The following is a 12,246-nucleotide window of genomic DNA, read 5'->3' as shown; positions in this document are numbered from 1 at the left end:
ATTGGCACTAGATAAAAAAAGGTAAGGTAAGGTAATGGCAGTTAAGTCCAGTCAAAGGCGACTATGGGGTTTCGGCACTTATCTCATTTTTCAGGCCAAAGGAACCGGCGTTTGTCCACAGAGCAGCTTTCCAGGACACGTAGCCAGTATAACTAAACCTCTTCTGGTGCAAAGGAACACTGTGACGGAAACCAGAGCACACAGAAACACCATTTACCTTCCCGCCACAGTGGTACCTATTTATCTACTTGCACTGGTGTGCTTTCGAACTGGTAGGTTGGCAGGAGCTGGGACAGAGCAACAGGAGCTCACCCTGCCACAAGGATTCGAACCACCAACCTTCTGATCAGCAATCCCAAGAGGTTCAGTGGTTTAGACCACAGCACCACCTGCGTCCTGGAATAGAATTGGCACTACTACAGATACCACATAATACCCATTCTGCATTTGTGTAACTCAATCGCTTAGTGTGGGAGTTGCCTCTACTTGTACCCGATGTGGGTCCTTGTTAACTTCACAGGGTGAGTCAGCCTGCTCATGGTCTGGAAAAGTTTGCACCATATTGTGTGGCTTGGGTACCGCCATTTTCTTTTATATTGTCAGCTGAAGGAGTTTCTTTTCAAAACAGGGATCCCCGGGCTCCAGTCCTGTTTGCTACAGCTGCTCCGCCACTCCCAAGAGGTCCCTTGCGTTGGACATAATGAAAATAATTAATTAATTGTAATATTGTACTTATTTTGATGATTCTAGAGTACCGCTTGCATGTACTGTATGCCTTGTAATATTGGGTACATTCAGCGGTCTGGTTCCTCTCGCCAGAGACCCAACTTTATATTCTTTATATTCTTTCTAGTGCTTTAAAATTACAAACTGCCTCAGGTGCCTTGAATGACATGTGACATACAAATGCAATAAATAAATAACAATACCAAGCAGGCATCATTTATGGGTGTGTCCAGTGCACATATTCTCATCGAGGGGGTGAGACTAGTCCCTTGCATTCCTAGCTGGCCCCATCCTGTTTTGGGGATCAAATTGTTAAAATAAAGACAAGTGTTCTCCATTGCTCACAGAGGCAAAATGCCAAAGAATGCAGACATTCACAAGGCATGCTTGAGACAGGAATCATATGTTCCCATTCAAAATAATAAAGCTATCCAAGATAATATCTTCACTGATGTAATTCCATGCACATTACATAGCTCCTCATTGGAGCCCATTATGTACCGGGCAACATATATTTGACGTGATATTTTAGTTAGAGATTACAAGGAGTTCACCAGTCTTTCTTACAGGATTTCAACCATTCAGGTGCCCGTTTTCACTGCAGCTTTGAAATTGCTGATGTGCATTAAATATGAACTACAGTGCTACCTCAGGTTAAGAACTTAATTCGTTTTGGAGGTCCGTTCTTAACCCGAAACTGTTCTTAACCTGAGGTACCACTTTAGCTAATGGGGCCTCCCATTGCCTCTGTGCCGCTGCCGCACAATTTCTGTTCTCATCCTGAGGCAAAGTTCTTAACCCGAGGTACTATTTTTGGGTTAGCGGAGTCTGTAACCTGAAGCATCTGTAACCTAAAGCGTCTGTAACCCGAGGTACCACTGTACTGGGCCAGTGTCAAGAAATAAAAATACGGCAATGAGAGTTGACATTTCTTTTATAAGTTACTAAAGGGCATCAGCCTAGCATTTAAGCAAAACAAAGTCAGAAAGCAGGGGTCATAAAAATGCAGCATAATCATTTGGAAGAGATTGAGGTGCTTCAACATGGAACTCACTGAAGTTAAAAGGCTTTTGTTTAGAGACAAAATATGAAGCTAACATGTTCTTAAAACTCTGTGGCAGCAGGTGTGATGGCAGGTAAGAAGGCCAGGTGCATCTGAGACATTTCCTAGAGTGGCACTCAGGACTCGCAACACTCTGAAGATGGTGCCATCCTAGAGTTGCTCCCTACGAAGCTTTTTGGCAAGACTTGGACTCCACCACTGCTCCCTGATGCACTGAAAATTTCCAACAGAGAAGTTCCAATAGAGAATCTGCTCAAATGGAGGTGTTGGGGAGAGCATCAAAATTTGTCTTCCATAAGGAGGCCATTTCAGAAAAATTTTTCAGGGTGGTACTCATGACAATTTTTCAGCAGTTTCTTTAGGAGGCCCATTGTTAGCATTGGGGGTGTGCCTTATTTCTCACTTTTCTAAATTTTTTAATGCTACCACCACAAATGGTGGTGGCAACCAACAGAGCTTGAGTGTTGATAATCTGGCTACTGCTTTACACCCCCATAATGCACCAGTAGGTCATGGAATGGAGGGTTATGGTGGCCATAATAATAATTATGGTGCTGGAGGAGACTCTGGAGAGTCCCATGAACTGCAATAAGATCAAACCTATCCATTCTTAAGGAAATCAGCCCTGAGTGCTCACTGGAAGGACAGTTCCTGAAGCTGAGGCTCCAGTACTTTGGCCACCTCATGAGAAGAGAAGACTCCCTGGAAAAGACCCTGATGTTGGGAAAGATGGAGGGCACAAGGAGAAGGGGACGAACAGAGGACGAGATGGTTGGACAGTGTTCTCGAAGCTACCAGCATGAGTTTGACCAAACTATGGGAAGGCAGTGGAAGACAGGAGTGCCTGGTGTGCTCTGGTCCATGGGGTCACGAAGAGTCAGACATGACTAAATGACTAAAAAACAACAACTACAACTTCATAACAGGCTAGGTACCAATAACTGGTTGAGGAGCTGTACACAAAATTACGTCTCCTCCTCCTATCCAGCTTTTGGGGCTCCACTTGTAAGCAAATTGGTAGGAACAGAAATAAGCTGACCTAGAGTGCCAATGGAGATCTTTTGGGTTTAGTTTCTTCCTCTGCACCTTTTCCCAATGAAAGCTGATTGGTTCAGTTCTCTGCTACAGATGCATAGCCCCAGCTGTTGGGTACCACAATTATATTATGGTCATTTCTGTTTCGTTCCTGTTTTTATTTATAGCACAGGAGATGGATTTTCCTTACTAAAATTTCATGTTTCTGGATACAGACTGTCCAAGTCCCAAAAGGTTTCCAGAACAACTACTAAGAATGAAGAAACACATCATATCGGAAATGGAGCATCTAAAAGATCTTGATTTATTAAAATATGCAAATTGCTTTAGCACTTTGTTTAATTGCTGTTTCCTTAAACCTATCAAATCTTCTTAATGCTTCTCTTCTGTGTCCTTAATTAACACCCATTCCCAATTGACTAGCACCAAAAGCCCTAGCTTGTAAAAATGGCATTGTATTAAAAACCAAATTGCAACAGTGATCAACTACCATTTGCAAAACATCTGTGAGGGAAAAACATAGGCATTAAATTAACACTCTAAAAATACTGTCTTATTGCCTTGTTCTTAGCTATTCTTTAACACCTTGATTTCCAAAGATGTTTTGTATAGGAACATGGCTTTGAACTACTAGGAATATTTCAGGGCCTGTAGCAATGATGTAGCAACTATCTGCATATGTTTATACTTCCTAAACTTAGAACAGAAGAAAAATTCTTGCTAACCTGCATAAATCTGTAATTTAAATAATTAATTATTTTCAAAATAAAATCAAAGCACTGTAAAACACCTGATTTGTAACTCTCAAAACAATCTGAAGAACAATCTCCATTTATTTAAAATTAACTATTTCCTTAGTTGAAATCTGAAGGTCATGGGTGCATTCCAGAGCATGGTCACCCAAGCTTAAACATCACTGATTTTCACTGGATTTAAGCTTTTGTAAGTGTGAACAGGAGGTGTGTACCAGTAGCATTTTAAATCTAACATGATAAAGACTGTGTTAAGATGTATATATGCTGGATCTTGTGGCATGAGTGGTTCTGGAAATTCAGCCTATTATATTATTTCTTTATATATGAAATCTATTGGCTTTTGTCAACTGCTTGGGTTTAAAACAGTCGTAGAACCATGCTATCTGGAAGCAGAATATAAACCAGTAAAAAATTAAGGGTGCTAAAGTTCAGTTGAAATTACTGCATCATAATTGTTTACTTATGTCCTCAAGGCTGTGATCTTATACAGTGGTACCTTGGTTCTCAAACGCTTTGGTTCCCAAATGCCGAAAACCTGGAAGGAAGTGTTCCGATTTTCAAACATTTTTTGGAAGTCAAACATCCGATGCGGCTATTGTTTCTGGGGCGCTTGCATCAATCAGTAGCTGCGTCTTGTTTTTTGAACATTTCGGAAGTTGAACAGACTTCCGGAACAGATTAAGTTTGGTGCTTTTGTTTTTGCTATTTATTTTGCAATATTTTTTTAAGGCTTTTTTGGTTAATTTGTTTTTGTGACTGTGTGCAACCCAGTTCAGCTACTGATTAATTGATTATTTGACTGCAGAAATGACTATTATCAGTGCAGGTAGGATTATTTTCTTTTATCATCTACAATACTGTCTTATTTATTTTATAGTACAGTGCATTGATTATTGCTTTCATTTTATGGATCAATGATCTCGTTAGTAAAATCCATGTTAAATTGCTATTTTAGGGGTTGTTTTTAAAAGTCTGGAATGGATTAATCCATTTTGCATTACTTTCTATGGGAAAGCGCACCTTGGTTTTGGAACACTTTAGTTTTGGAACAGACTTCTGGAATGGATTAAGTTTGAGAACCAAGGTACCACTGTACCTATTTTCCTAGGAGAAAGCTCCATTAAATCCAATGGGACTTACTTCTGCGAAGACATGATTTGCTGTTAGTCTCATATCTTGCATTGGGGTTTGAGAGTATTAGGTCACTGGATTGTACCTGGTTTTATATTTAAAAAAGGGAAATAGGTTAACTCTGCCGCTCAACAGCATCACAATTCATGCTGGCAATATACATCAAGGGCTTTTTCACCCTGAAGCATGCTCCCTTATTCCACATTTAAAACATTCACATTTCACATGAATTTAAACTTACATGGATTTTTAAATAGAAACAAAAGCTGAACGGTTGCTATAGGAAAGTTCCTTTCTTCTGGAAAATATTCTCAGTCCAGTACCGGTGTCTTTATCCTTGTTTGCTTTGCATCGCTCTCAGAGAAATCAGTTATACACAAGTTTGAATGAGGGCCACTTCCAGCCACTTGGAATGCTTCCCAGAAAACATATGCAGCCCATGTTTACACTAGAGTAAAGTCTCACTTGTGTTCAATAGATCTTCCTGCCAAGCAACGAGGCACAAAATTCATCATTGGTAAGAGAGACAGAAGTGATTTATTTCCTGAAAAAAATTAATTTTCAGCGGGTGGGATTAGAAAGAGGTTTTTTTTGTATTTTTTTAAAGACTTGTGAGCTGATGCAACATGGGAAGCTATATGGCGACTGAAATGTGATTGTTGTTGTTTAGTCATTTAGTTGTGTCAGACTCTTCGTGACCCCATGGACCAGAGCACACCAGGCACTTCTGTTTTCTACTGCCTCCCGCAGTTTAGTCAAACTCATGCTAGTAGCTTCTAGAACACTGTCCAACCATCTCGTCCTCTGTTGTCCCCTTCTCCTTGTGCCCTCAATCTTTCCCAGCATCAGGGTCTTCTCCAGGGAGTCTTCTCTTCTCATGAGGTGGCCAAAGTATTGGAGCCTCAGCTTCACGATCTGTCCTTCCAGTGAGCACTCAGGGCTGATTTCCTTAAGAATAGATAGGTTTGATCTTCTTGCAGTCCATGGGACTCTCCAGAGTCTCCTCCAGCACCATAATTCAAAAGCATCAATTCTTTTGCGATCAGCCTTCTTTATGGTCCAGCTCTCACTTCCATACATCACTACTGGGAAAACCATAGCTTTAACTATACGGACCTTTGTTGGCAAGGTGATGTCTCTGCTTTTTAAGATGCTGTCTAGGTTTGTCATTGCTTTTCTCCCAAGAAGCAGGTGTCTTTTAATTTCGTGGCTGCTGTCACCATCTGCAGTGATCATGGAGCCCAAGAAAGTAAAATCTCTCACTGCCTCCATTTCTTCCCCTTCTATTTGCCAGGAGGTGATGGGACCAGTGGCCATTATCTTTGTTTTTTTGATGTTGAGCTTCAAACCATATTTTGCGCTCTCCTCTTTCACCCTCATTAAAAGGTTCTTTAATTCCTCCTCACTTTCTGCCATCAATGTTTTGTCATCTGCACATCTGAGGTTGTTGATATTTCTTCCGGCAATCTTAATTCTGGCTAGGGATTCATCCAGCCCAGCCTTTCGCATGATGAATTCTGCATATAAGTTAAATAAGCAGGGAAACAATATACAGCCTTGTCGTACTCCTTTCCCAATTTTGAACCAATCAGTTGTTCCATATCCAGTTCTAACTGGATTATGAATCTGTTATTGAATGTTAACTTCTAATGGGTCCCATGTATAGCAGTTGCTGGAAACCTCAGGAGGGGAACTTCTGCTTGTGGATTTTCCATTAGGAATTTGGTTTGCCATGCTGGACTAAATGGGCTATTGGCCTGACCTGAAGGCTGTTCCTAGGTTCGTAAATGATAATGATTCATAGAGCGATCTCTGGAACAGTTCTTTACCTCCTCTCATGGTGTCCTTAAAAAAATGTCATTTTTACTTTATTTCAGTAAGTAGATGGGCATCGTTGGGAAGGGATAATCTTAATAGTAAGCTTCTTCTCCAAACAGATAATTACTCATTGATAGAAGTAACCAGTAAGTATGGAAAGCTGTTAAACTTGGCGTTTGTAAATGAGGAAGAAAGACATAAAACATTCAAAATTCTGCCATAGCCTTCCTGCTGCTATTTCAAGAGATATAGAATGACTGCATAGGCGAAGAGGAAAACCAAAAAGATTATCAACCTGAGAATTAAAGATACAGCTCACCCATAGGTGAGCCACAACATTGTTATCCAAGTTACTGCTGTTTAACTCAAACAGTGATCTCTAATGATAGAAAAATGCAGAATAGACTTAAGTTAAAAAAAAAGTCCATTGATTTCAGTGGGTCTACCATGAAAATGCCTTCGTTGGAGATCACTGAGAATTCTAGTCCATCCCCCAAATGAAACTGAAAGCAAATAATAGACTAATACAAAATCACACACACTGGAGTTCATTCTGTATTTTGTTCCCCTATGAAACTATGGAAATCCTAGTGTCCAGTTTTTCAAGAGCAGTACTGAATACCAAATATCTTCCACCATCTTATTCCTAATGATGATAAGGGATGCGGGTGGCACTGTGGTCTAAACCGCTGAGCCTCTTGGGTTTGCTGATCAGAAGGTCGGCGGTTCAAATCCCAATGACAGGGTGAGCTCCCATTGCTCTGTCCCAGCTTCTGCCAACCTAACGGTTCGAAAGCACACCAGTGCAAGTAGATAAATAGGTACCACTGCAGTGGGAAGGTAAACACAATTTCTGTGTGCTCTGGCTTCCGTCACTGTGTCCTGTTGCACCAGAAGCAGTTTAGTCATGCTGACCACGTGACCCAGAAAGCTGTCTGTGGACAAACGCCAGCTCCCTTGGCCTGAAAGCGAGATGAGTGCCGCATCCCATAGTTGCCTTTAACTGGACTTAACCATCCAGGGGTCCTTTACCCCCCCCTTACCTAATGATTATAAACTTGATTATAAACGCTGCATGTGGTCAGAGACACTCTGCATTGATATATCAAGGATCTCAACCTAAGCTCTGCCAGTAAAAACAGGTGTTAGAAAGAGCCCTTCAGGGAAACAATTGAAATTGAAATGGCTAGATTATGTTTGTTTCTGGTGGCATCTGGAGGAGATCTGGCATATGGAAAATGAAGGATACAACCACAGTTAAAATTTATACATGCAAAATACAAGTTGGAATCTGACATAAACGTATCCCATTCAAAAGTTATTTCCTGGTGAAATTCACCAAATTTTAATGGCATCTTCAGCTAGACCCAGTGTTTTGGTTGTGAACTGGAATCCCTGCCAATCCTCAGCCTGAATTATGCGTTATGCATGAAGTGTGTTTTGCTAAATGTATAAGAATGAATTATATTTGAGTTCCTTAGATTCACAGTCTGCAGGAGTCCTGCGGAGGTGAAATAAGTTAGTTTTAATTTGGATGCAAAGAGTCCTAATCAAAAAAGATTTGGGCCTGAGGGCAGAATCTAGCCTTTTATCATTCTCCTGTTTAAGTTTAATCATATTAAGGATTTTTAAAATATATTTTTTTAAAAGAATAGGCTCCGGGAAAGGCTAGTTAATATTTCCATTTGAGGGTTCAAAACTTTAAAGGTGACCTGAAGAGCTTTATTTTTAATTAAAACAATTCTTTTAAAATTATGAATGCTAATAAGCGGGGCTGGGGGTGGACGCCCATAGCACTTGTATCATAGCTAGTGGGGGAAATGCAATTTTAACCATAATTTCTTTGCTGCTGTCTCTGGTAGTTTTAACTTAGAGGTAATAAAAGGCTTCAGTGTGTGACTACATGTTCCCCAAAAGACAGAGGATTGGATCCAGGTTCCACTGAAATAAATGAGACGTTGATTATTTACTGCTAATTTAACAGATTTCAACGGGACTTCAAGTTCACACACCACTTTCATCTTCATATTGGGTTCTGGTGTCATAAAGTTCCACACACTGTCTTCCATTGAAGTCTTTCCTCAAAACAGCCCCTATTATGAGCAGAAGTGTTACTTGTATTTCCTGGTTTCACACCATCACCTTCACACATGATGAGATCACTGCACCAAGTCTTAAAGCCAGAATTCTTCTTCCAGTGTACATTATCCATTTCAGGAGGTCCCATGTCAGTCTATAGAGGCTGTGACTTCAAGTGCCTTTTGTCCTCAATTTGTTTAGATCCTTCCTAGCTTATCTTTCCAGACACAGTGTAGCCTTTGTGAGCCGAGATGCTTGTGAGGTGGCACACAAAATGGCGGCAGGCAAGAGTACTCTTTTGGTGAGGGAATACTGAATGGTAGTTTACAGGTTTATCATAACTAGCTACATGGCAGATTGTGTGCCAAGTTGGAGTGTGTGTGTGTGTGGGGGGGGGGAATGACCTGTGACTGTTTGTGCAGTGACAGCTTTATCAGATGACAAGGCTATCAGTAATGGCTAAAAGAAATGCTTACACTGGTTTTAATTTAATAGGGGCAAGAGGACTGAAATTTGTCAAAATATTAACACTACAGAAAAGCAAGCAAGGGTACTCTTAAATTTATGAACCAGCATTTCTATCCCTCTCGGTCATTTATCTGTATTAGAATAGTGAAAATATTTGGAAATGCCCACATTCTTTCATCAGCCATTCAAAACCAGCAACAACTGCAAATCCTTCCTGGACAACTCTCGTTAAAGTTTGCATCGGTGTTTCCCACTTCAAAATAAATAACGCAAGCAGCATAGACTGTGCAGAGGGTGTAGAGCAGAGCGTTATGACTTCATCATGCCCGTTTTTTATGTTCAGGCTCTATGTTCCTGTACGTAGCCAAACCAGTATTAGTCGTGGACAAGAGGAATGTATAAGCAGGCTCAGAGGAACCCCAACGCTGGCAAAATATATTTGTGGTGAGGAAATCCTAAGAAGAGATGAACAAACCCCAACAGCCAAATGAAAACGGTATGAGCTTTGTGGTCATGGATACTGACCCATTACTAGAAGTATTGGCAGGATGTGTGTCTGTGATTCTACACTGCAGATCCTACCTATGACAGAATGTTAGTAAAAGCTCAGCTTTCTCCGCAATTCTAGGAGTGGAATATAGGGATACATAGGAAGCAACCACAAAGGCTACATTATCATTTCCCCAGCAAATGGTTGCTAAGGTACACTTAAAAAATAAAAATAAAACCGGAGACACATCACTCACAGCCAATGATATAAGATACTATGAGAGAGTGTTAAAGTCAGACTGTCTCCCCCTGAGAGTTGCTGAATCCTATGGTTCTGGTTCTGGAGAAAGCATTCTAACTGGAAGGGGTTCATGTTGTGTCTTGGCAAGAAGAGTGATTGAATGGTCCACTCCCATCTGGAGCTGAGATGTGTCAGAATTAACCAGCCTTGAGTCAGGCCAACTTGCTTCTTTGAGATCCCACTGGGCTACAGGCCTTCGGCTCTCTGATGCTCACTCTTACGCCTTGATGCCTGGCAATATCATTGCCACCACAGGGAATGCAGTAGCCGATCTTCAATTCAGAAGCTTTTCAGGTACATTCTGCAAGCACCATCTGCAGCTTTTTGTCGTCCGCGACTGGACCTAATGCTCAGGGGTCCCTTTTACCTTTACCTTTAAGCAGCTTTTGGGCATTGCAACATGTCCTCTTGCTGGTGACTTCCAAGAGTTGTTTTTTTACCAATCGGGAGAATGTATGCAGTGGGTGGGACCCAGACCCATCCTAGATAGGAACCAGGAAAACTATAGCCCCTCCTGTTGGCATTCATTGGATGTGACACTATTTCTCATTACAAAGCAGAACAGGCCATTTGCACGCAACCATGACATACTATTATAGATAATTCCATTTAGGCATGCTGATGCTATCCAAAAAGTTTCCCTATCTCCCTTTTTGGATAATTTTACAGCACCCATGTTTTGGGAGTGATTGGGCTATAGAATTAGTGGATAGCAGGGGTGGGCAGCCTCTGGGCCAGGTTGGCCCACAAAGTCATTTCCCATACACCTCAGTCACCTATCAGTCAGCTGATATCAGTGGCTGATGTTAGCTGATGAGGTTGGTCTTGCTGGGTCTGTTTTGTCAGCAGATTCCTTGTGGGGGAGACTTCCACCACCCCTCTGGAACAACCTTAACAGGTAAGCTGTCAAGGAAGCTGTCAAGGAGGGAGATAAAGAACTGATCCCCTGGGTCAAAATAGTTCCCAGTCCATGGTGTATTGTATAAACTGGTCATGAAGAGACTCTCTCAGAAGTTCTCTCCTAACCCATTATTATGTTGTGATGTTCTGACGCAAGGTTGTTGATAGACCTTGCCATAATTGAATAGCTAATGTATCAGAGGTTTGAATTGCTTGCATTTTCAACAAACAGAACCTTTAGAAATGTACCTGTCACTCCCGAATTCTTTTTGAATAATCAGAAGCTTGATTTGAAAGTGGCTGCATTAGTGTTCCTCCTTATCAAACTAATAGAGTTCTGGAGTGTTTGCGCTGAAACATTGCCCATAAATGAAGAATCTGAAATTCATTAATAGGTTTCAGAATGAGCACCGACATACCAACCAAGGTGGGGGCAGGACGGGACAGGAAGCAGAATGTAGTTATAGAGAACAGTTCATGGTTTGAATTAAAACAAAGGCTAAATTGCAAACAAAAATGAAACTTTCATATCTATCTAGACAAATAAACTGAACTGTGTGTTCCTATGTTTTATACATCCCTGTCTGTTGCTACCAATGGGTATCATGTTAGTTGACCCAGCTCAGAGTTGACCCATTGAAATCAATGGACCTGAAATGATTATTCATTTCAGTTGGTCTTCTCTGAGTCATAGAATTGTAGAATTGGAAGGGACCCCAAGGGTCATCTAATCCAAGCCCCTGCAATGCAAAAATATTTTGCCCAATGTGGGGCTCGAACACCAAACCCCGAGATTAAGAGTCTCATGCTTTACTGACTTAGCTATCCAGTGGTGTATTCTGTGTTAGTATGAGAAACACTGGATACATTATGTATGACTAATACTGAATATATAAAGTACCAGTGGCTCTGCTCCACTACATCGGGAAGAAAAATAAATAAAAGCTATGTTTTAGAACAGGAATCAGTGGTAGGTCTGGATGTTTTTGTCATGGTTTTGACCATCTTGGACCTGATATTTTCAGCTAGTCTACAATTTTATTGATTTCGCTAAGCTTAGGTAAAATCTAAATAGGTTGTGCAAAAGTTCTTTTCTATTAAGCCCCACAACATACAAAGCTATAGTGGCAAAGTCAATGCCCCGGTTTCATGGCTTCACTCGGTGGGCATCACAAGTGGCTCTAGGGTATTGCAATACTTGGTTCTAGATGCTGGATTCTCCATGCATTGCAAACAATCCATCAATCTACTGCTTGAGGCCTGGCTTAGTTAATTATATCCATTCATCTTAATCCTGTGACAGCTGCTTACATATAGAAACAAGATTCTATATACACATTTTTTTTAATGGACATGAAGCATCTACAGGAGAAAAGAATATGTTCAGTCACATAAATATACCCCTGCAGAAATGTTCTGGAAGACACACTCTCAACACATGCACATAACAGACAGGCATCATGCTAGCAACTATCAGGAGC

This window comes from Podarcis muralis, chromosome 10 (assembly GCF_964188315.1).
Source record: "Podarcis muralis chromosome 10, rPodMur119.hap1.1, whole genome shotgun sequence".
Taxonomy (NCBI): Eukaryota; Metazoa; Chordata; class Lepidosauria; order Squamata; family Lacertidae; genus Podarcis; species Podarcis muralis.
This window is presented reverse-complemented; position numbering follows the sequence as displayed.